Raw genomic sequence first — 20,577 nt, 5'->3', positions numbered from 1 at the left:
AGAGATTCCAATTAGTCTGGATCATCCTTTCATATACCAGTTCCGAATTATTCTGTATTGGTGAAAGGCTGTGGTTCAATGGCATTGCATCTGTTCTTGTGTTGACCAGGCCCCAGAGTCTCCAGGCAGCACCGCAAGAGACTCTGGTCTGAAACCCTGGAATGGTATTGCCAACCCATGCAGACAATACTAAGCTAGATGGTAAGCTCTGTCACACACATTTTGGCACCTGAGGCGAACCACAAAATGGCGTCCCCCACCAGGACAGGAGGGGTGAGTGAAAATCTACATTAGGCACAAAGGGGGGGGGGTGAATATCAACATCAGGAACATGGGGAGGAATCAAATCAATCTTACCCAATCATGGAATCATAGACCCTCTGGAAGGGACCAGAGGGTCATCTAGTCCAGCCCCCTGCAATGCTGGAATCTTTTCCCCAACATGAGACTTGAACCCACAGCCCTGAGATAAAGAGTCTCATGCTCTACTGACTGTTGAGGTGGAAATCAAAGTCTTCTGCAGGTGGGGGAAGGGGCCCATTCTGAATCATGCCAGGTGTTATGTACTAAGCTTGGATCCTAGAACAATAGGCAAGGAGGATCCTAGAATGCAACAACTGATTGGCTTGCAGGAAAAGACCAATCAGGCTCCAGGAGGAAGTTAATCAGCCTATTAGGCTAGTAGGATCATAGAATGCAACAACTAATTGGCTTGCAGGAAAAGACCAATCAGGCTCCAGGAGGAAGTTAATCAGCCTATTAGGCTGGTAGGATCATAAAATGCAACAACTGATTGGCCTGCAGGAAAAGACCAGATGCTGGGCTGAACGGCGAGAAGCTGCTGTCGGTTGCCATTCTGAGTTCCTTGTGTCCCGGAGCTGAAGCCTGGATACACGGTGCGAGGCAGCGGTGCGGCAGGTGGCGGTGCTGCGGTGCTGTGTGTGGCAGTCAGCTCAGCGGGATCCCACCTTCGTCGCCAGTGAAATATACTCAGAGTCGCAAAGTGATTTCATGCTCTTTGTTCAGCTCATAGTGGTGAGGAGGAATGAATGAATGTCCCCTCAAAGTATCTGCTTTATATACATTATTTACACAATGGGCTGCGCATGATTGGCTAATTCTGGAATTCTACTGTAAGCCAATCAGGTTGTGGATTCACTTATATCTGGAGCATGATTGGGTGGTTCCTGCCAACCAATCATACTGCTGCATTGTTCTAGGACCAATCAGACTGCTGCATTCTGAATCCTATTGTTCTAGGACCAATCAGACTGCTGCAATTTGGATCCTATTGTTCTAGGACCAATCAGACTGCTGCAATTTGGATCCTATTGTTCTAGGACCAATCAGACTGCTGCAGTTTGGATCCTATTCAACTCAGTACATAACACAGCCTATTAGGCTGGTAGGATCCTAGAATGTAACAACTGATTGGCCTGCAGGAAAAGACCAATCAGGCTCCAGGAGGGAAGCAGAATCAGCTATTCAGACGGGACTCATTGTGTAAATAATGTATATAAAAGCCTGAGGTTTGGGGGGCAACTCAATCACTGTTTTACAAGCTGCTATAAAGAACATGAAATCACTACAGGACTCTGAGTATATTTTACCAGGTGAGTGCAGAGTGCAGAGCCCAGGAGACCTAAGAGGGCAGCCCCACCATTTCCTCCTATTCGTTGAGAGACTGCTGTGGAGCTGGATGGGGGAGTTGCTGGCATGGACGAGGAGTCAGATCCGTCCTCCAAGGAGCATGTGGGGGCAGTGGGCAATGCATTCCTTGGAGGCTAGGTCATCTGCTACCCCTATGGATCCTGCTGCCCACGGCAGTCCATAGCTGTCAAGTGTCCCTTATTTGAAGGGACAGTCCCTTATTCCAGCGCCATGTCCCACTGCTGTCCCTTATTGATGGATGTCCCTTAAATGTCCCTTAAATGATGTCCCTTAAATTTCAAAGGAAGCAGCTCCTCTCCCTCCCTCCCTGCCAGCCAGGGAGGAGGGAGGGTCCAACTGTGTTGCTTGGCTGTGTTGCTCACCCAAGAAGAAGTCTAAGAACGACTGGGGGGGTGGAGCTTGCATGCCTTGTGTGTGGCTAGTTAATGCAAGCTGAGAGGTTTTTTGAATGCTGGACGCCATTTTGTTGCACCTGCTGCTGCAAACTTTGCAGTGCAAAGCCAGGCCAGGGAGCCATCTTAAGTTGAGGCTGCATAGGCCTTGTGGTGCATGTGATTCAGATTCTATTCAGTTGAACCTCTGGTTACAAAGTTGGTTGGACAGTATTCTCGAAGCTACCAGCATGAGTTTGACCAGACTGTAGGAGGACAGGAAGACTGGAGTGTCTGGAACAGGTAAGACTGCAGGTCCCTTATTTTGACTGCTGGTCCCTTATTTTCAAGGCTGCTGTTCCCTTATTTTCAAATCTGTAAGTTGACAGCTATGCGGCAGTCACCTCACCTTGCCTCATGGGTGGGCTGGCACTGCTAGATGGACCGACTGCCAAACTCAGTATAAGGCAATTTCCTGGGTTCCTATAGCTCCCACGAGCCATAGCTTAGTGGTAGACTTTGCACACAAAAGTTTCCTGGTTCAACTGCTGGCATCTCCAGGCAGGGCTGAGAAAGGCCCCTGGATCCCTGGAGAACCACTGCCATTCACTGTAAACACTGAGTGGGATGGATGGATAGTCTGACTTGGTATAAGGCAGCTTCTTATGCACCAGTAAAATGTTGACTCACAAGTTTCTGATTCAGAAGCAAACGCACACAGGTCAAATTTTTAAACAGACAAGCACCTACGAGCCCCAGCATTGATACTGCACCAGGAGTACCGTATGTATTATCTTTCATCTTTTAGCCTTCCTCTCCCCACTCCCCTCACCCCAGCATTTCCTCTATCATAGAAGGTCCCTCCACTCGCTTTCCATAGCTGCAGCTTCACCCAATTAATTGGAGGGCTCAACAAGTGAGCTTTTTAATTAAAGCAAGCCGGACCAAGGCTGGAACAGTAAGTCTACAGTGTGCTATCCTGGCGTCTTTTCCTAAGGAACAGGATATCATGGGCATTGGCTCTTATGTGCCAAATTAGCACATTAAACTAAAAGAGAGCCTAAGAGGAAAAGGCGCAGGAGGGGGAGGAAGAAAAAGAAAGAAAGGCTCTTTAAATATGCTCCAGTGAGAATGAACCAGCCTGGACCCAGAAGTTTGACTTGGCCTCCTGCCACCAGGGTGAGTGGGATCTTAGCAGTCTCAAACAGAATTTCATTAGAAGGGAGGCTTTCGGCCTGTATTCCCAAATGGCTCTGGATTCCAAATCTCACTGTTTTTAAAAGCTAAGGGTTACTCCAGATGGTCAGTATTTTGCAGAAGGGACTCAAGCGCTTACTGGAACTTTGGGTTTGTGCAATTAAGGTGGATTAAAGTGCTCTGTCACCCTTAGCGCAACAAATTCACTCTAAAAAAGAATTGGGGCTTTTTACAGTTTGAAAAGTGGTGGGGAAACACACTGAAAAGGGTGGGAGAGTGACTGATGGAAAGGCATGTAAACATGCAGCAAGCAAATCAGAAGGGATGCTCATTGCCTTATAAAGGTAAAGGGACCCCTGACCATTAGGTCCAGTCATGGCCGACTCTGGGGTTGCGGCGCTCATCTTGCTTTAGGGGGCTGGTGTACAGCTTCCGGGTCATGTGGCCAGCATGACTAAGCCGCTTCTGGCGAACCAGAGCAGCGCACAGAAACGCCGTTTACCTTCCCGCCGGAGTGGTACCTATTTATCTACTTGTACTTTGACGTGCTTATGAACTGCTAGGTTGGCAGGAGCAGGGACCGAGCAACGGGAGCTCACCCCATTGCAGGGATTCGAACCGCCGACCTTCTGATCGGCAAGTCCTAGGCTCTGTGGTTTAACCCACAGCACCACCCACATCCCTGCCATTGCCTTATAAACTGGAACAAATGCTCAATAAAGGCCAGACACGGGCCAACTACGTAGGTTTTTCTCAGAGTAGACCTATTGAAATTAATCTACCTTAGTCATGTCCATCAAACGCAATGGCTCTGCTCTGAGTAGGAGTAACGCTAGATATGACCCATTGTCTAACTACCATGAAATGTTTTGTGCACACAAAAGGATGAATGCAGTGGGGGGACAGGAGGAACTGAAGGAGCTCAGTTCCTGTGCTTTCCATCTGTGATGCGCTTCTGAAAGACTCAAGGGGGAAAGCTGATCAAGAGGGGATACGAAACATCACACACTCTTCATAGGTAGTAGGTTGAAAGAAACTGTTATGTACTGAAGTTCTCACCCTGGGCCAGCAGGGGGATACTGTAGATAGTTATGCAAATGAAGGATCGAAAGTGACGTTCAGTGATTGGATTGTTTGTATGCAAATAAAGGATCGAAAGTGATGTTCAGTGATTGGATAGTTTTAGAAAGTTGCAACAGTTACGTTGTTCTGGAGCTCTATATAACAGGCTGACTGAGCTCCTCAGTTCAGTTCTGTTCTGGCATCTGAATAAAGAAGAGCTGTTTGAAGAATCGCTGAGTCATCTGATCTGTTCACCCACAACTTAACAGAAACATGTTTCCAGCAAATCATTCCTGAAATCCTATGAGGCTACCATGTAGGAAGACAGACCTTTCGGTCTATCTATTCCAGAACACTGACTTATGATGGTGTTCTAGAATCTTCCACTGTCATGCGCTGTGCTCTGCTGCTGGCCATGTGCGCCCTGGTCGCCTTGCTGGCAGCACTCATGGTGGTTGTGGCAAGGCAGGTACAGGAGTCACCGTTGAGTTCAAGCTCCTCTTCTATTTTTAAAAAAGGCAGTGGTTAGAGCCCCCTTCCCAGTTGCACCAGTGTTCTATGTGCAGAGGTTTCTGAACACAGTGTGTTTCCAGGAAATTGTTCATTAGGCACACAGTTGCATAACAAGCTGACAATTTCTCTCTCCTCTCCTCCTGCCATGGTTTCTTCCTGAAATGGCTGCAGCCCATCAGCACAAGAGAGGCAAAGGAAAAACTGGTCCTACCCTGCTCATTGATCAGTCTGATTGCTCTCTTTCCGTCTCTTCTTCCCTGAGTGGTTTATCTGACATTTAGAAGTCACCTGAAGCAGCCCTGTTTAGGGAAGGTTTTAATGACTGATGATAATGTATTTTTAATCTTTTGTTGGAAGCCACCCAGAGTGGCTGGGGAAACCCAGCCAGATAGGCGGGGTAGAAATAATAAGTTGTTGTTATTATTATTATTATTATTATTACTACTACTACTACTACTACTACTACTACTACTACTACTATGGTTTCTGCACAAAAGCTGTTTCCACCAACCAGAAAAGCACAAAGAAGTAAGGAAGTGGACAAATTCCAGCCATTCAGATATATGAATCTGTGGTGTGTATAGCGAGGTTTGGGAACTAATTCCTCATGTTCAGAATAGTGAATCAGAATCATAGAACTGTAGAGGTCAAAGTGCCCTTGGTAGTCAGCTAGCCCAAGCTCCAGCAATGCAGGAATCTTTTGCCTAACATGCGGCTCAAACCCACAACCTTGCGATTCTAGTCTCATGTTCTATCAACTGAGCTATCCCAGATATTGAACATTCTCAGGGCCAGATTAAGACCTTTACAGGCCCTCAGCACTTAAAAGATTTTGCTGCCCCCACATATATATTATTCACAATATAAACAATAATCAACCACAAAATAAAATTTTGTTTTCCAAAAAAAACCCTACGGTAAGATGGAAAATAATGTTCATTTTTCTATACTTCTACTTCATTTATATTTGATTTTTTTTCTCTTTTTTCTAATTGCAAGGTCTTTGATCAGATCCTCAAAACTAATACCGTGGTACCTCTGGTTGCGAACGGGATCCGTTCCAGAGCCCTGTTCGTAACTTGAGCACCCCGTGTCTGTGCGTGCGCGGGCCGCGATTCGCCGCTTCTGCACATGTGCATGACATCATTTTGAGCATCTGCACCTGTGCGAGCGGCAAAGCCCGGAAGTAACCTGTTCCGTTACTTCTGGGTCACCGTGGGTTGCAACCTGAAAAGATTTAACCCGAAGCGTCTTTAACCCGAGGTATGACTGTATAGTGGTACCTCAGGTTACAAACACTACGGGTTACAAACTCCACTAACCTTGAAGTAGTACCTCAGGTTGAGAACTTTGCCCCAGGATGAGAACGGAAATTGCATGGCGGCAGTGGGAGGCCCCATTAGCTAAAGTGGTACCTCAGGTTAAGAACAGTTTCAGGTTAAGAACAGACCTCAGGAACGAAATAAGTTCATAACCCGAGGTACCACTGTATTACATAACCATTTGTAACCATTAATGTAAAAATATGTGAAAGCAAATGCCTACATTTGGAAAGGCATACCCAATATTGTCTTCTACAATTATTTCATAAAGTTTAGCATGACTGAGTTGCTTTTACATTTTTTCTTGCATTGAACTTATGATGCGCATGAGTGAAGCTGCTGAAGCTCAGAAGAGAAATTAGTGCTCCGGTCCTCTGGGTTAGCATCAATCAGCTTTTGACAAGACTGAGAATAGCTTTCAGTTTCAGTAGATGATGAAGTGACATTATGTGGCACATCAGAAAAGAAAATCCCTCTTCTATTTCTTTGTATATTTCCTCTCACCTCAGTTTCAAGTTTGCCAACAACTGTGCAAAAGGTGGCGATACAAAATTTATCTCTGGCATTCAGGTGTGCTTGTGGTGCATCTCCATCATTGAGTACTTTCTTTCTGATACATTTGCGAGTTTGAGCTGCCTTGTATTCAACAGTTGGTTGCATACCCATTGTAGCTACCAGGGACGTCTTAACCATTGGGTGTAGTGGCGTAGCGAGTCAGGGTGCCAAGCAGTGGAGGGCGCCAGGCGGATGGGGAGGGGAGAGCGGGGAGGTAAGCAAGGCTTGGTGCCTGCGCACCTCCAGCGCCCGTCGGAGGTGGGAAGGCTCCGGATGCTTTCCCATAGTCCAGAGCTCTCTCCGCTGGCTCCGCAACACACCACCTCCTCGGCTGCATGGTGTGTGCTTGCATCCCAAGCTCTGCGCATAATAAACATGACTCTACCACTGCTCTCCCATCCACTCTACCACGAAAGATTCCCGCGCTTGAGGCTATACCATAGCTGTCAACCGTCCCTTATTTGGCGGGAAAGTCCCTTATCCCAGCGCCATGTCCCGCTGCTGTCTCTTATTGATGATGTCCCTTAAATTTCCCGGGTTTCAAAGGAAGCAGCTCCTCTCCCACCCTCCCTGCCAGCCAGGGAGGAGGGAGGCTCCAACTGTGTTGCTTGGCTGCGTTGCTCACCCAATAAGGAGTCTAAGAACGACTGGGGGGTGGAGCTTGCATGCCTTGGGCCGATCAAATTGGCCGCGTTGCCTGGGGACTCGCCTTTGCTCAGCACTTCCCAGCGGAGAGGTGACGGTGGTTTTCCTTGCTGCATCCCCTTTGCCGGGTTGCTGCGCTGTGGGAACCACCGCTTGAGGCTTCGTTTGGCTGCTGGCTGGGCTTTCTGCCTTTGGCTTGGAGGGGCTCAGAAGTTGAACATACCTGTGCTCTGAAAATCCCTTATTTTGGCTGCTGATCCCTTATTTCCAAGGCTGCTGGTCCCTTATTTTCAAATCTGTAAGTTGACAGCTATGGGCTACACGCTGTAACTGCTGCCCCCAGCGCCCCTCCCTCCTTCCCCTGCTTCTCCACCGCCTTGCACGGAGCCTGCCCCCTCCTGCTGCCCTCACCACTCCTTCACATGAACCGTGTTTCCTTCCCCTGCCCGATCCCCTCCCAGTCACGTTCTCTCCTCCCCCCCTTCCTCCCCAAGCAAGGACGGTGAGACTGCAGCTGACTGAGTGCACTTCTCTGCTGTGGTGAAACGGACGACCCAGTTCGCTTCGCCTGTCCCTGCCCGGACGAGACCCCAATGTCCAGGGGCAGCAGTGCGAGGGTGGGAGCAGCCTTTCCTTAAAAAAGATCAACATCTTTGGGGTCCCCCTTAAAAAAGGTCGATAACTCTGGGAAACAGGGGGGGCACCGGGGGGATCTTTGCACCACGGCGCCGGATATGCTTAAGACAGCCCTGATAGCTACTTTATATATTTCAGATTCATCTCATGAGGTGCACAGTTGGTCAGTTAATGATCCATGTAGATCTGCACGTGTCTTTAAGTTCACATCCTCGTTCTGTAGAACTTGGCTTACCTTATGAAAAGTTTTCAAATCTCATCCTAATAATTCAACATAAAAACAAATTCTAACTCTTGCATCTTATTTGCAATTTTATTTGCTTCTCTTCTTGTGTCTCCCTTTCGTGACTGGTCTTCAGCTATACATTCTAATGCAATGCAGTTCTCCAGTCAAGTAATGTGTGCGAAATCCACACACTAAAGCAAAGTGTGCATAAATATGCATACATCAGTGAAGATAACGGGGGGGGGGAAGTATATTACATTAGGTGAAACTGCTTTGTGAAATTGTGTGTATTTTGTAAAATTGCATATGAAAATGTAAATTTTAGGAGAAATAAACACAAATGCTGAGGAATGTTCATGAGGGCTTTTTTAAAAAAAGAACACTGAGGTTGAAATGTGGAGAGCTGAAGACTTGAAAAAAAGAGAAACTTAGAGAATCTGAAATGGACAGATTTGCCCATCTGTAGGTGCCAGTCCAAATGAATATAGTACCACTTTTTATCTCCCGTGGCTCCTAGCCTGCCCCAGATGGCTGCCCACCACCAGGCACTAACATCTCCCCACTTGCAGTCCAAAGTGGTACAGCCCAAAGATGCCGCTTAACCACCTCGGTCTGAAAGAGGCCAACATCTGGTTTTCAAAGAAGTAGCTTTGTTTGAGCACATTTGTATGCCAGCAACATACTCTTCTAAAACAATTTCTTCCTCCAATGCAGCAGGTTTTTGGCTATAGTTCAAGAGGCAGGGGGAAAGCAGCTGTTGGAAGCACAACTGACACTCTTATAATAAATGGGCACTTTGGAGCACTTTGAAAGCTCTGCTTTTAGTTAGTTATTTAAGTCTCCATACCCAAACCTATATTCTTCCTGGAATATATATATGTGAATGATGAGCCACCCCTATCACAGTTCTGCTGAGCTCTCTAAATTATACTCATAAATTTGAAGGAATGTGTTTTGCTTTAACATCAGGGAATTAAGGGCCATATAAACAGAAGACATCAGTCTCTCCAAAACCATCTTTGGGATAAGCCAGGTGGAGGCAGGCTGTAACAGTGCAAAGGACACCAAGTGAGGCCTACGAACTCCTTTCAGTGATGTGATGCGGCGTGGCTGGGGAATGTGCACAAATGAGGTAGCCACGAGGGTTTGGTTCACCCGTCAAGGAAATGTGGCTTCTGTGTGGCTGCATGCCTGGGGCTTTGCTGTTCTTCAGAGTGGTTTAGTTACAGCTACTTCTGGAATGGGGAACCTTTTTCTTTTTCTTTTTTTTAAAAGATATTTATTAAGATTTTCAAAATATTACAAAATAAAAAAAAGAAAAAAGAAAAATACAAAATAAAAATAGTTAAAAACAATTCAGTCTTTCAATCACTCATCTTTCATTTGCTTATTTCCCAGACCTCCTCACACCTCCCTTTTCTGTATTCCAATTCAGTTTGTTAGTTCAGCAAATCCCTCCCCTCTTTGTTTATTCTAATCTTCAATCTTAAAGTATTGTAACATTAGATTTTTACCTATTAATAGTCCATTTTTTCATATTCCCTTATAACATTACAGCTAGAAACCACTTAGTTTCTATCCAACATCATTCTAACATTCATTAATTTTACAATATTTCTGTAAATAGTCTTTAAACTTTTTCCAATCTTCTTCCACCGACTCTTCTCCCTGGTCTCGGATTCTGCCAGTCATTTCTGCCAGTTCCATATAGTTCATCACCTTCATCTGCCATTCTTCCAAGGTGGGTAGACCTTGTGTCTTCCAATACTTTGCAATAAGTATTCTTGCTGCTGTTGTGGCATACATAAAGAAAGTCCTATCCTCTTTGGCACCAATTGGCCAACTATGCCCAACAGGAAGGCCTCTGGTTTCTTTAGAAAGGTATATTTAAATACCTTTTTCATTTCATTATAGATCATCTCCCAGAAAGCCTTAATCTTTGGGCACGTCCACCAAAGGTGAAAGAATGTACCTTCGTTTTCCTTACATTTCCAACATTTATTATTGGGCAGATGATAGATTTTTGCAAGCTTGACTGGTGTCATGTACCACCTGTATATCATTTTCATAATATTCTCTCTTAGGGCATTACATGCCGTAAATTTCATACCTGTAGTGGAATGGGGAACCTTTTTCAGACTGAGGGCTGCATTCCAATCTGGACAACCTTTGGGGAGCACATTACAGTGGTGGGTGGGCTTAGAGGTGAAGTTGGCAGAACAATTTTATCTTTCGTAATCTAGTTTCTACATACACCCACACACCTCTTTATCCAGTCTGAGTTCTGTCTATTTTGGTTCTCTCCATTTCTAATTTTTCCAAATTTAGTTCACATTTCTGCAGAAATTCGTGAATTTTCTTTTTAAAAAGTTCTTATGAAAATTCTTCATGTGTTTCAGTGTACCTTTCTCTTAAGAAACACATTTTTAATGCAGTTTTGACTAATGCACATATTTCTATAAGCACTTTCTTCTACTATAATAATTATACATACTTTTCTCCCACATCCCTAATCCAGGCAACCAGGAAGCATTATTCAAGGACACACTGCAGCCAGGAAAATTCCGCAAGGCAGGTGTGGAGCAGGTGAGGGATATGGCCTGGAGAGACTCCCAAGGGCCAGAATGGGGCCAACTTTGGTCTTTGAGACTGAGATTCCCAGCCCCTGAGCGAAATAGCCAAAACACAAGAGAAGAATGAGATGTTCTAAGGGAAAGATGGGAATTCCAACCATCCATTTCTCTCATAACTGCCGTTGAGGTGTTGGTGTGGTACGGGATGCATGAATATCAATTTTGGTTCTTTCAGTCTCTCCCATTTTGACTCCACATTTTGCAGTAATTTAAGATTTCCTCATAAAAATAACCAGCATTTTAGTGTGAATTTCTCCTTTTTGATGGGCACTCCCATTCAAATGCACTGCGTCATGTGATCGATTATGCAGGGTGGGGCTTACCTGGGGCCCCACAGTGTTTTATTCAAACTGGCACCCCTGCCTGTGAAGGAAGGTGGGAAACACATTAATGACACTGTCTGAACTGCAAACTATTTCTTAAGGGAATCTACAGCGATGTATCTGTTCTTCCTGACCAGCTTGGCCCTGGGACCCCCTGGAAGTATTCTCTGTGTGTGTGTCTTCTAAAATAACAGGGGGGAGAGAAAGAGCCTTCCCTGCTTGCCATGTCGGGACCTTAAATGGCTCAGGACTGCAATACATCAAGGATCACCTCTCCCCATACGAAACGACCCAGACCTTGTTAACATCATCTGAGGCCCTCCTCCATGAGAGGCCTGGAGAGTGGCAGCGTAAGAACTGGGCTTTTCTGCTGTGGCTTCCCTTTTGTGGAATGGTCTCCCCAGGGAGGTTAACCAGGCCCCTAAAGATACATAACATTCCTCTTCTCCAGGCCTTTGGATAATTGAACTGGTGGGGGGTATTATTTTTGTTTCTCACTATGTGTCAGGAGATACAGTCAGGGACAGGTCAGCAATAAAACACCCAGTGTAAGTGTAGTTAACTCTTTATTCGAAAGAACCAAAGCAGCTCAGGCCTAGTGATCACAGCAACCTTAATTGAGGTTGAATCCTGACAAGACAGAAGTACTGTTCTTGGGGGACAGGGGGTGGGCAGGTGTGGGGGACTCCCTGGTCCTGAATGGGGTAACTGTGCCCCTGAAGGACCAGGTGCGCAGCCTGGGAGTCATTTTGGATTCACAGCTGTCCATGGAGGTGCAGGTCAATTCTGTGTCCAGGGCAGCTGTCTACCAGTTCCATCTGACCCTAACTGCCAGCGGACTGTCTCGCCAGAGTGGTGCATGCTCTGGTTATCTCCCGCTTGGACTGCTGCAATGCGCTCTATGTGGGGCTACCTTTGAAGGTGACCCGGAAACTACAATTAATCCAGAATGGGGGAAAAACAAAACAAAAAAACTAATCCAGAATGCAGCAGCTAGACTGGTGACTGGGAGCGGCCGCCGGGACCACATAACCTCGGTCTTGAAAGATCTACATTGGCTCCCAGTACTTTTCCGAGCATAATTCAAAGTGTTGGTGCTGACCTTTAAAGCCCTAAATGGCCTTGGTCCTGTATACCTGAAGGAGCATCTCTACCCCCATCATCCAGCCTGGACACTGAGGTCCAGCGCCGAGGGCCTTCTGGTGGTTCCCTCGCTGCACGAAGCCAAGTTACCGGGAACCAGGCAGTAGGCCTTCTTAGTAGTGGCACCCACCCTGTGGAACGCCCTCCCACCAGATGTCAAAGAGAACAACAACTACCAAACTTTTAGAAGACATCTGAAGGCAGCCCTGTTTAGGGAAGCTTTTAATGTTTAACAGACCACTGTATTTTAATACTTTGTTGGAAGCTGCCCAGAGTGGCTGGGAAAGCCCAGTCAGATGGGCGGGGTATAAATAATAAATTATTATATTATTATTATTTCCAGTAAGTTTTGCCCCAGTGAGGCAGTTTTGAGGACTGAAGGTCCCTGCCTCCCTGCTGCTCCCTAAGACTAGTCTTCCCCCAGGTCCTTTGCCTTGTTTCCCTTGCTCCACCCTCTTCATTTCTCTGTGTTCTGGGAGACCAGGGGGAAGAGGAGCTGGTTGCAGTAAGTGGGAGAGACCCCTGGTTTCTTCAGCAGCCTGCCTCCACTCTGCCTCTTGACCGCTCTCTGCTTCTGCCTCTTGATTCCGGACTGCCCTCTGCCACAACCTCTTTCTGCTCACTAACCCTGCAACCTCTTCAGCTCCTGACATTTCCTACTCCTCCGAGTCTGCGCTCTCTTTTCCCTCCGACCACTCAGGGTCATCCCACCACCAATCCCTGGGCTCCAAGCCTTCTTCCCTTGCGGGTTCCCCAGTTGGTACCTCCCCTCACTCCTCAGCATCCAGGCAGTCCATGACACTAAGCTATACGTTTTTGTGTTTCGATATTGTAAACCACACTGTGAAGGGCAGTACAGAAATGTAATAAATAAAATAAATAATAAACAAGTGTTCTAGAGTTGTGTGGTGTCTTCAAAAACACTGAATTCAACGCTCCACTATTCATTTCCATATATGAATCACATCCTATAAAATATCCCAAAGCAATCTAGCAATGAAAACATTAACAATAATTCGTATATATTTCAAATATTCCTGCCTGTCAGCTTCTGCTTCATAGACTCAGTGTTGCTCTTATAGTTAACTCAGCAGGGAGGAGGCTGGGAGCAAAACCAGAATGATTGACTCTGCCTGTCATTGGCATGAGCTGCTGTTGGTCTCCCTGCCACTTGCCCTACTGGACTCATTGGGCACCACTATGAAGAAGAAGGGGAGTTTGGATTTGATGTCCCGCTTTATCAGTACCTGAAGGAGTCTCAAAGCGGCTAACATTCTCCTTTCCCTTCCTCCCCCACAACAAACACTCTGTGAGGTGAGTGGGGCTGAGAGACTTCAAAGAAGTGTGACTGGCCCAAGGTCACCCAGCAGCTGCAGGTGGAGGAGCGGGGAAGCGAACCCGGTTCACCAGATTACAAGCCCACTGCTTTTAACCACTACACCACACTGGACAAAGTATCAATGCTGGATAACCCTGTCTCAGCTTTCTTGTTGCCTTAGCTGACAGGTGCTCCATCAGGAGATAGAGGATTCTCTCTAACTAAATGCTACACAGTGTAGACCCATCTAAGTAAGCCATGCCCATTAATTTCAGTGGATCTACTCTGAGTAGAACCAGCACTTGAGTACAACTCAATCATCTCAACCTCACTCACCTAATGAATGGTCTAAAGATTTAAATAAAAAATGGTTTTTGGCAGAGGTCTGGGACCAAACCTCTTTCCTGTTCTGTCTGGAAATCTGGGCCCCCAGAAAGACAAGCCACTTTTGTCACAGTACCTGTGACAGCATCACGGCCTCTTTGTCCTCATCTGACCTCTACCTCTGATTAATCTAGCACTGAACGTATTTGCCAGGCTCTTTGGTGGCCTTTCCGTTTAAAAAAAGTGTGGAGCCAGGATGAATAACTCCAGGAAGGTGTCAAAAACTGCCCATCATTTTAAGAAGCATTTGTTAAGTGAGCCAAGGCAGTTGCCTCCATTGGGTGGGTCAGCAAAAAAAAGGGGGGGGGCTTGCTTGACAAGGGTGGCCATTTTTATATACTTTTCTTTGGTCTGCAAAAGAAAGAGAGTGACAAAATACCTTAGCAGTTCCCAAAGTCAACTCTTTAAATTTCCTCTTAAAAGGAAAGAAGAAGAAAATCTGAACAAGCTGCCTCCTTACTAGTTTGCTTACTGGGTATTTTTAGCCTGCGTTTCTCACAAGTCTTGGTCAGGCATGAAAAAAGGAAGTACTGAGATTGAGCTTCCCTTCTTGCTGTTTTTCTTCAGCAAACAGCAGTTTGGTGTCAGATCTTTGCCCCTACCTGACGAACAAGGATATAGTGAAAAGAAAACACTGTGTGGAGGCTGCAGCCACCTCCTGACTCAAGATTCCTAGTGGGAGTTGTCTAAAGGCAAACACTCTTCTGTTAGAACTGAAACTGGTTTGCTGTCATGGCTGCCCCCAAGAGGACTTGAGAACTGCAGCTCTAGAGCTGTCGTTCTGAGGCAAGAGTGTCTGCTTTGAATGCAGAAGGTGCCCATTTCAACCCGGTATCTCCAAGCAGCCAGACCCCTCTAATCCCTGGATCCAGCTGTTATGTACTGAAGTTCTCACCCTGGGCCAGCAGGGAGATACCGTAGATAGTTTTCAGTCAGGTCCACATATGCAAATAAGGGATCGAAAGTGACGTTCAGTGATTGGATAGTTACAGAAAGTTGTTGTTATACTGGAAAGTTACGTTGTACTGGAGCGCTATATAAGCAGGCTGGCTGAACCCTTCAGTTCAGTTCTGTTCTGACCTGTGAATAAACAAGAGCTGTTTGGAGAATCGCTGTGCCGTCTGATATGTTCACACGCAACTTAATACCAGCAACTGTTAGAATTTAACCAAGGCTTCTAATTCTTGGGGTAGCAGGCTAGCCTCTTGTCATGGGTAGGGTATTTGGCTCTGTTCCTTGCAGCTGCTCTGCTTTCACTGATCTCCATTGGGCCACCCTGGGAACATCTCACTCCGTGTGAGTAGCCCTGGAGACAAATCCCAGGTGGTTCCTTCCTGGCAAGGGAGATGGGGTGGAAAGGAGAGGCTGGCAGGGGAGATGAACACCTGGAGGTGCTGCAGCCTTAGCTGTGATCACAGCCCGGTCACCCAAGCAGAAAGGAGGTGGACAAAGGAGTGCATACATGGATCAGTTGGGATCTGAGCCTCGCTGACACCTCCCTGTTCCAAGCCTTTCCTTCCAGGTCAACTTGTCCATTTGAGCCTCCCACCACCCACTCTCAATAGGTCACAGAAAAATGGGGTGGGGGTCCCACAGAGGATGCGTCATGGAGCCACTGCTTTCCAATGTTGTCCAGAGGTTCCATCTGCCTGGACTCCCCTGTCCCAACCCCACCTTGATTTGAGATGAGCCTCAGTTCCCACAAGGGATTTGGGGCAAGTGGAAGGCATGCTTCCTCTGAGCATATGGAGAAGGTTGTATTATGAGTGAAGTGGGTGTTGTCTCAATCACAAGCCATGATTTGTCAATTCAGACACTGCAGTTAGCCAGGGGTAGGGAACCTGTGGACTTCCAGATGTTTCTGAGCACCAGACCCAGCCAGCCAGGAAGGTCACTGAGCAGGGATGATACACATTGTAATCCAATAATTTTTAGAGGGTCACAAGTTCCCCATTCCTGCACTAAATCAAAGTTAAGCTTCACAAGTGTGTGTGTGTGTGTGTGTGAGAGAGAGAGAGAGAGAGAGAGGTCATTGCTATGTTCTTAAAAAGAATCAGTACAAAGCCCCGTGACACAAATTTGCATAAATTTTGTATATGCTAACTAATCAATCTCTTTCCACATATGTCCCAAGGTGATGCAATACAAGATACAAAAGAAAACAGCTTCAAAAACCCAAACAGGAGCAAGAAATAACAGAAGATGAGTTTTAACATAATGCAAGATGGACACCTATTTATTAGATATATCTACTAATACAAATTTAGACTGACTGCAAGTGAGAAAGCCAACCTGTAAGCAAAGTAAAAAATAAATAAATAAAGGGAAGTGGGACAGGAAATTTGGGGGCCAGCACAGAAGATACAGAGCCCCCAGCCCCTGGCTTATATCCTCCCTTTCCATGACCAGCTCACTCGAAGTGGCTTACAAAATGCAGCTCATAAACCATGCTTAAATAAGCAGATAAATCAACAGACAACAACCACACAGCAGCAAAGTCTCATTAAAATTATCCAGCAACCAGCAGATGACCTCAGACTATTAGTAGAAAACTCACTATGGTATAAAATGGTCCTAAAAGCCTGCTTAAAAGCTCCGTCTTTCTTGGGAGGCTTTGGCACCAGAACTTGAAATATCTACACCAGCGGTTCTCAACATGGCGTCCATGAACACCAGTATGCCCACCAGTACTTCTGTAGTACCCACAGAAGGTCTCAGTAAATATTCCTTCAAAAAACCTGCTATACGTGAGAGACATTTCCTCTGTCTCCTCAGTTATTGTTTGCACTTGCTCAGAATGTCCTGCATTGGGCATGTGCCCATATTTTAGTGGATGGCAGGATTGGACACTCACCCTTCTGTTTTCAACAGAGCTTCTCTCTCTGAGAGGGGACAACAGTGGTTGTCGTAGGTGACTCCCCTCCCGATGTGGTGGGGCGATGATTGGGGAGATCGCTGCACCATTTTGTGGTCCTCTCTCTCTCTCTCTCTCTCTCTCTCTCTCTCTCTCTCTTTTCCAGGTTCAGCAATCCTTTTATGCTATGCCATATACACACATTCACTGCAGCCTCTCCTCCATTGTCTTCTGAGACAGACAGATGCCAACAACACACACCCATGACAGCCACTATCACTATGTGACCAGAGCTATCAGCACAACTCTCATTAGCCCCAGCAAGCATGGCCAATGGCAGGGGATGATGGGAGTAGTAGTCCATCAATATGTGGAGAGAGTCAAAGGTTGCCCACACATGGGCTATGGTTTCTCCATCACTTATTTACTCTACCTGCCCTGCCTTTTCCTAATATCATGGATGGGGTACTTGTGGCTTGCCAGAGGTTGCTGAACCTCAACTCCCATCATCTCTCACCAGCAGTCATGTTTGCTGGGGTTGATAGGAGTTGGAGTCAAGCAACATCTTTAAATTATGGTGCTGGAGGAGACTCTTGAGAGTCCCATGGACTGCAAGAAGATCAAACGCATCCATTCTTAAGGAAATCAGCCCTGAGTGCTCACTGGAAGGACAGATCGTGAAGCTGAGGCTCCAAGACTTTGGCCACCTCACGAGAAGAGAAGACTCCCTGGAAAAGACCCTGATGTTGGGAAAGATGGAGGGCACAAGGAGAAGGAGACGACAGAGGACCAGATGGTTGGACAGTGTTCTCGAAGCGACGAACATGAGATTGACCAAATTGCAGGAGGCAGTGGAAGACAGGAGTGCCTGGCATGCTTTGGTCCATGGGGTCACGAAGAGTCGGACATAACTAAACGACTAAACAACAACAACAACAAACATCTTAAGTAGGTCTCCACCCCTAGTGCAAAACTACAACAGAAATGAACACCTCTGAACTTGCTCTGTTTAAATAAATAAATAAATAAATAAATAAATAAAGCAAGCCTAAATTCACCTTGTTTCCCCGTTTCATAAGAGTTTTATTCTAAACTTTCTCTGCCACATCAGCTTCTGCCTCTTGGACCAACCCTTTAAATATATATATTTAAAATTCATACCAGGCCCTTGGGCTTGGCAGATAAAAACTCTGCGTCCCATAAGAGTCATATATTTCCCCCCTCCCCCCGCTTCCTTTGAAATCCTTTCAATGGAGGCCTTTATAACAGAAAGAAAAACCCTTCATTAATATTTCAACCTACACGCCTTTTCTCCACAGCTTCCTGTTCAAATCCAAACAGATTTTCCACACAGAAAAACGTTTGAAAATTCATATGTTTACTCCCTCCACCACCACCCAAAACAGCAACAACGACAAAAAGAGAGAGGGAGGGAGGGGAAAAATATGTTACTGAGGGCCTTTTGGTGAAGGTGCATGTGAGAGGTGGTGTTGTCTTTCTGCCTTTGGATAGATGAAGTCCTCTATTCATGGATGAGGGAAAGGGACGCAGGAAGACAGGGAGAGGGAATGCATGACTAACAGATCCTCATCCAGAAAGGTCAAACCATCTGAAGCTTGGCTTTTTGTTTTTGTTTTAACATTGCATTGTATCAGGGAACTACAGAATCAAAGAGTTGGGACACACACACACACACAGGGACACATACACACATATATACATACATGTGTTCAATGCAGGATCTGCAATGCAGGACACAACTATAACTGTCTGTGCCTCTGCTTAAATGCCTTCACTGAAAGAGAGCAAAGAGCCATTGCTGTTAGGACATTTCCTGACCTGATATCAGATGTGGTATCCTCAGAGGAGAAGACTCCCCAGAGGTTGAAGACTTTCAGAAGCAGGCAGGCAGCTCCCCCCACCCCCTGGCCGCCACTCCCCCAAATCCAGTCCTGAGGATGAGTGGCTCCCCAACTCCTCAATAACAATTCTGGTCTGGACCAAAGATATACCGTGCTGATTTATCCTGGGTAAGATTAATCTATCCCTGCTACTCCTTCACTATTAGCAGCAGCGGTTAGTGTGCAGTTTAGAAGGCCCAAACCTATCTCTTGGACCTTCTAGTTTCCGGGAACAATACAGGTTTCTGGTTCCTAGTTTTCCTGGGAACTGGTATTGTGCCTTGTCTGAACACTCTGCCATATGGACCTTGTTGCCTGACTTTGTCCTTGGATCACATTTGGACCTGGAGTGGCTCTTCGTGCTTGACTGCGGTTTGTCTTGTCTAGGCTGCATCTGCTTTCTTGCCCTCATTGGTGAGTACTTTGGGAGAGGCTTGTATCTTCTGTAACTGGGCTCCTGAGGGTATGATACACCTCCTAATATTTAATTGAAATCCCTGCAGTTCCCACTCATTGAACCTAGTCCTGCCCCCCCGGGGGGGGTCCTGCTACAGAATCTGTGTGTGACCTTGAAAGGTGGCTCTCATTTAGGGGAGCAGTTTGCGTGTTGCCTCCCCACCCAAGAGGACACCACTTTGCATATACTGATACTTGTGTGTAGAAATGATTGCTGCAATTTAAATAGAAAGACAATACAACTTTCCACAGTGGGAAAGCCCACGACTAGGTGTCCTTAATCTGCTATCCAGGTTCTGGCTAGCAATGGGCTCCTTAAAAACTCTTACCTTTACTGTTACCTTCTCCTCCTGCTCCCCACTTTGTGGTTTGTCATCTTTAAACTGGACTTGGACACAACAGTTCTTCAAATAGAGGACTGTCCTCTGTGAAGTAAGACGTATGTTGTTGTTGTTGGCAGAGACAATGAAGTTTGCCTCCGGCGGTGAAGTAGGATGTGTTGCTGCACTAGCAACAACCGCTTGAGGTGGGCTGGGCTGAAAGTGGTGGCAAGACCAAGGTCACCCAAGAAGTTCTGTGGCTGCTGAGGAATTGCACCTGGGCCTCCCTTTAGCCATAGTCTGACCCGCTTCTGCCCACTATGTCACACTGGTTCTTTGCCAGCTCATCCTAGCTTGTTCTCCATTGTTCAGCTTCTGTGCTGAGGAGCACTGGGTGATTTTCTGAGGGTCTGTGTGCTGGGCCCGGGGGTAACCCGTGAAACGCAGTCCAGGACCGGTTCAGAATCCGAAGGTTCCGCTGGGAGTCAGTTTGACAGGGCCAAGGCAGGACACGGGGCAGGACACGAGGCAGGAAACCAGGCAAGGACAGGTACAGGATCTCAGGCAGGATCTAGCATACAGCAATGTTGCTCCCGCAACCTGGGGTGGGGTCTTTTATCTTTGTCGGGGTAGCGGCCGGTCCTGATCCCCAGGTGACTCACCTCCCTGTCTCGCCTGAAGGCGAGCACTCCTCCTGCGAGTACTCAGGTCTCTCCTTCTCTCAGACCTTAGTCTCCGCAGCTTGGGAGATGTCGGTGGGTTACTAGACCCAGAGGCCTCCTCAGCCTCCCCTGACTCAACTGGTAGTGGAGCAGCTGTAAGTGATGGCCCAGCTGGAGGCAACGAGGTAATCCCCACATCTGGAGCCAGGGCAGGCTCAGGCCCCTGACTCGGCCCAGCTGGTGTTTGTTGCAGGGGAACCTGTGCAGACTGGAACTCTTCAGGACCAGGCCCCAGACTGGGTTCAGATGATGCCTGAGGCAAAGGATCCAGTGCAGACTGAGACTCCTCTGGTTCCGAGTCCGAGCCCGAGTCCCAGGCCATCAC

The sequence above is a fragment of the Podarcis pityusensis genome (genome assembly GCF_964106645.2).
Source record: "Podarcis pityusensis genome assembly, chromosome: Z".
Lineage (NCBI taxonomy): Eukaryota > Metazoa > Chordata > Lepidosauria > Squamata > Lacertidae > Podarcis > Podarcis pityusensis.
Note: the sequence above shows the minus strand (reverse complement) of the source record.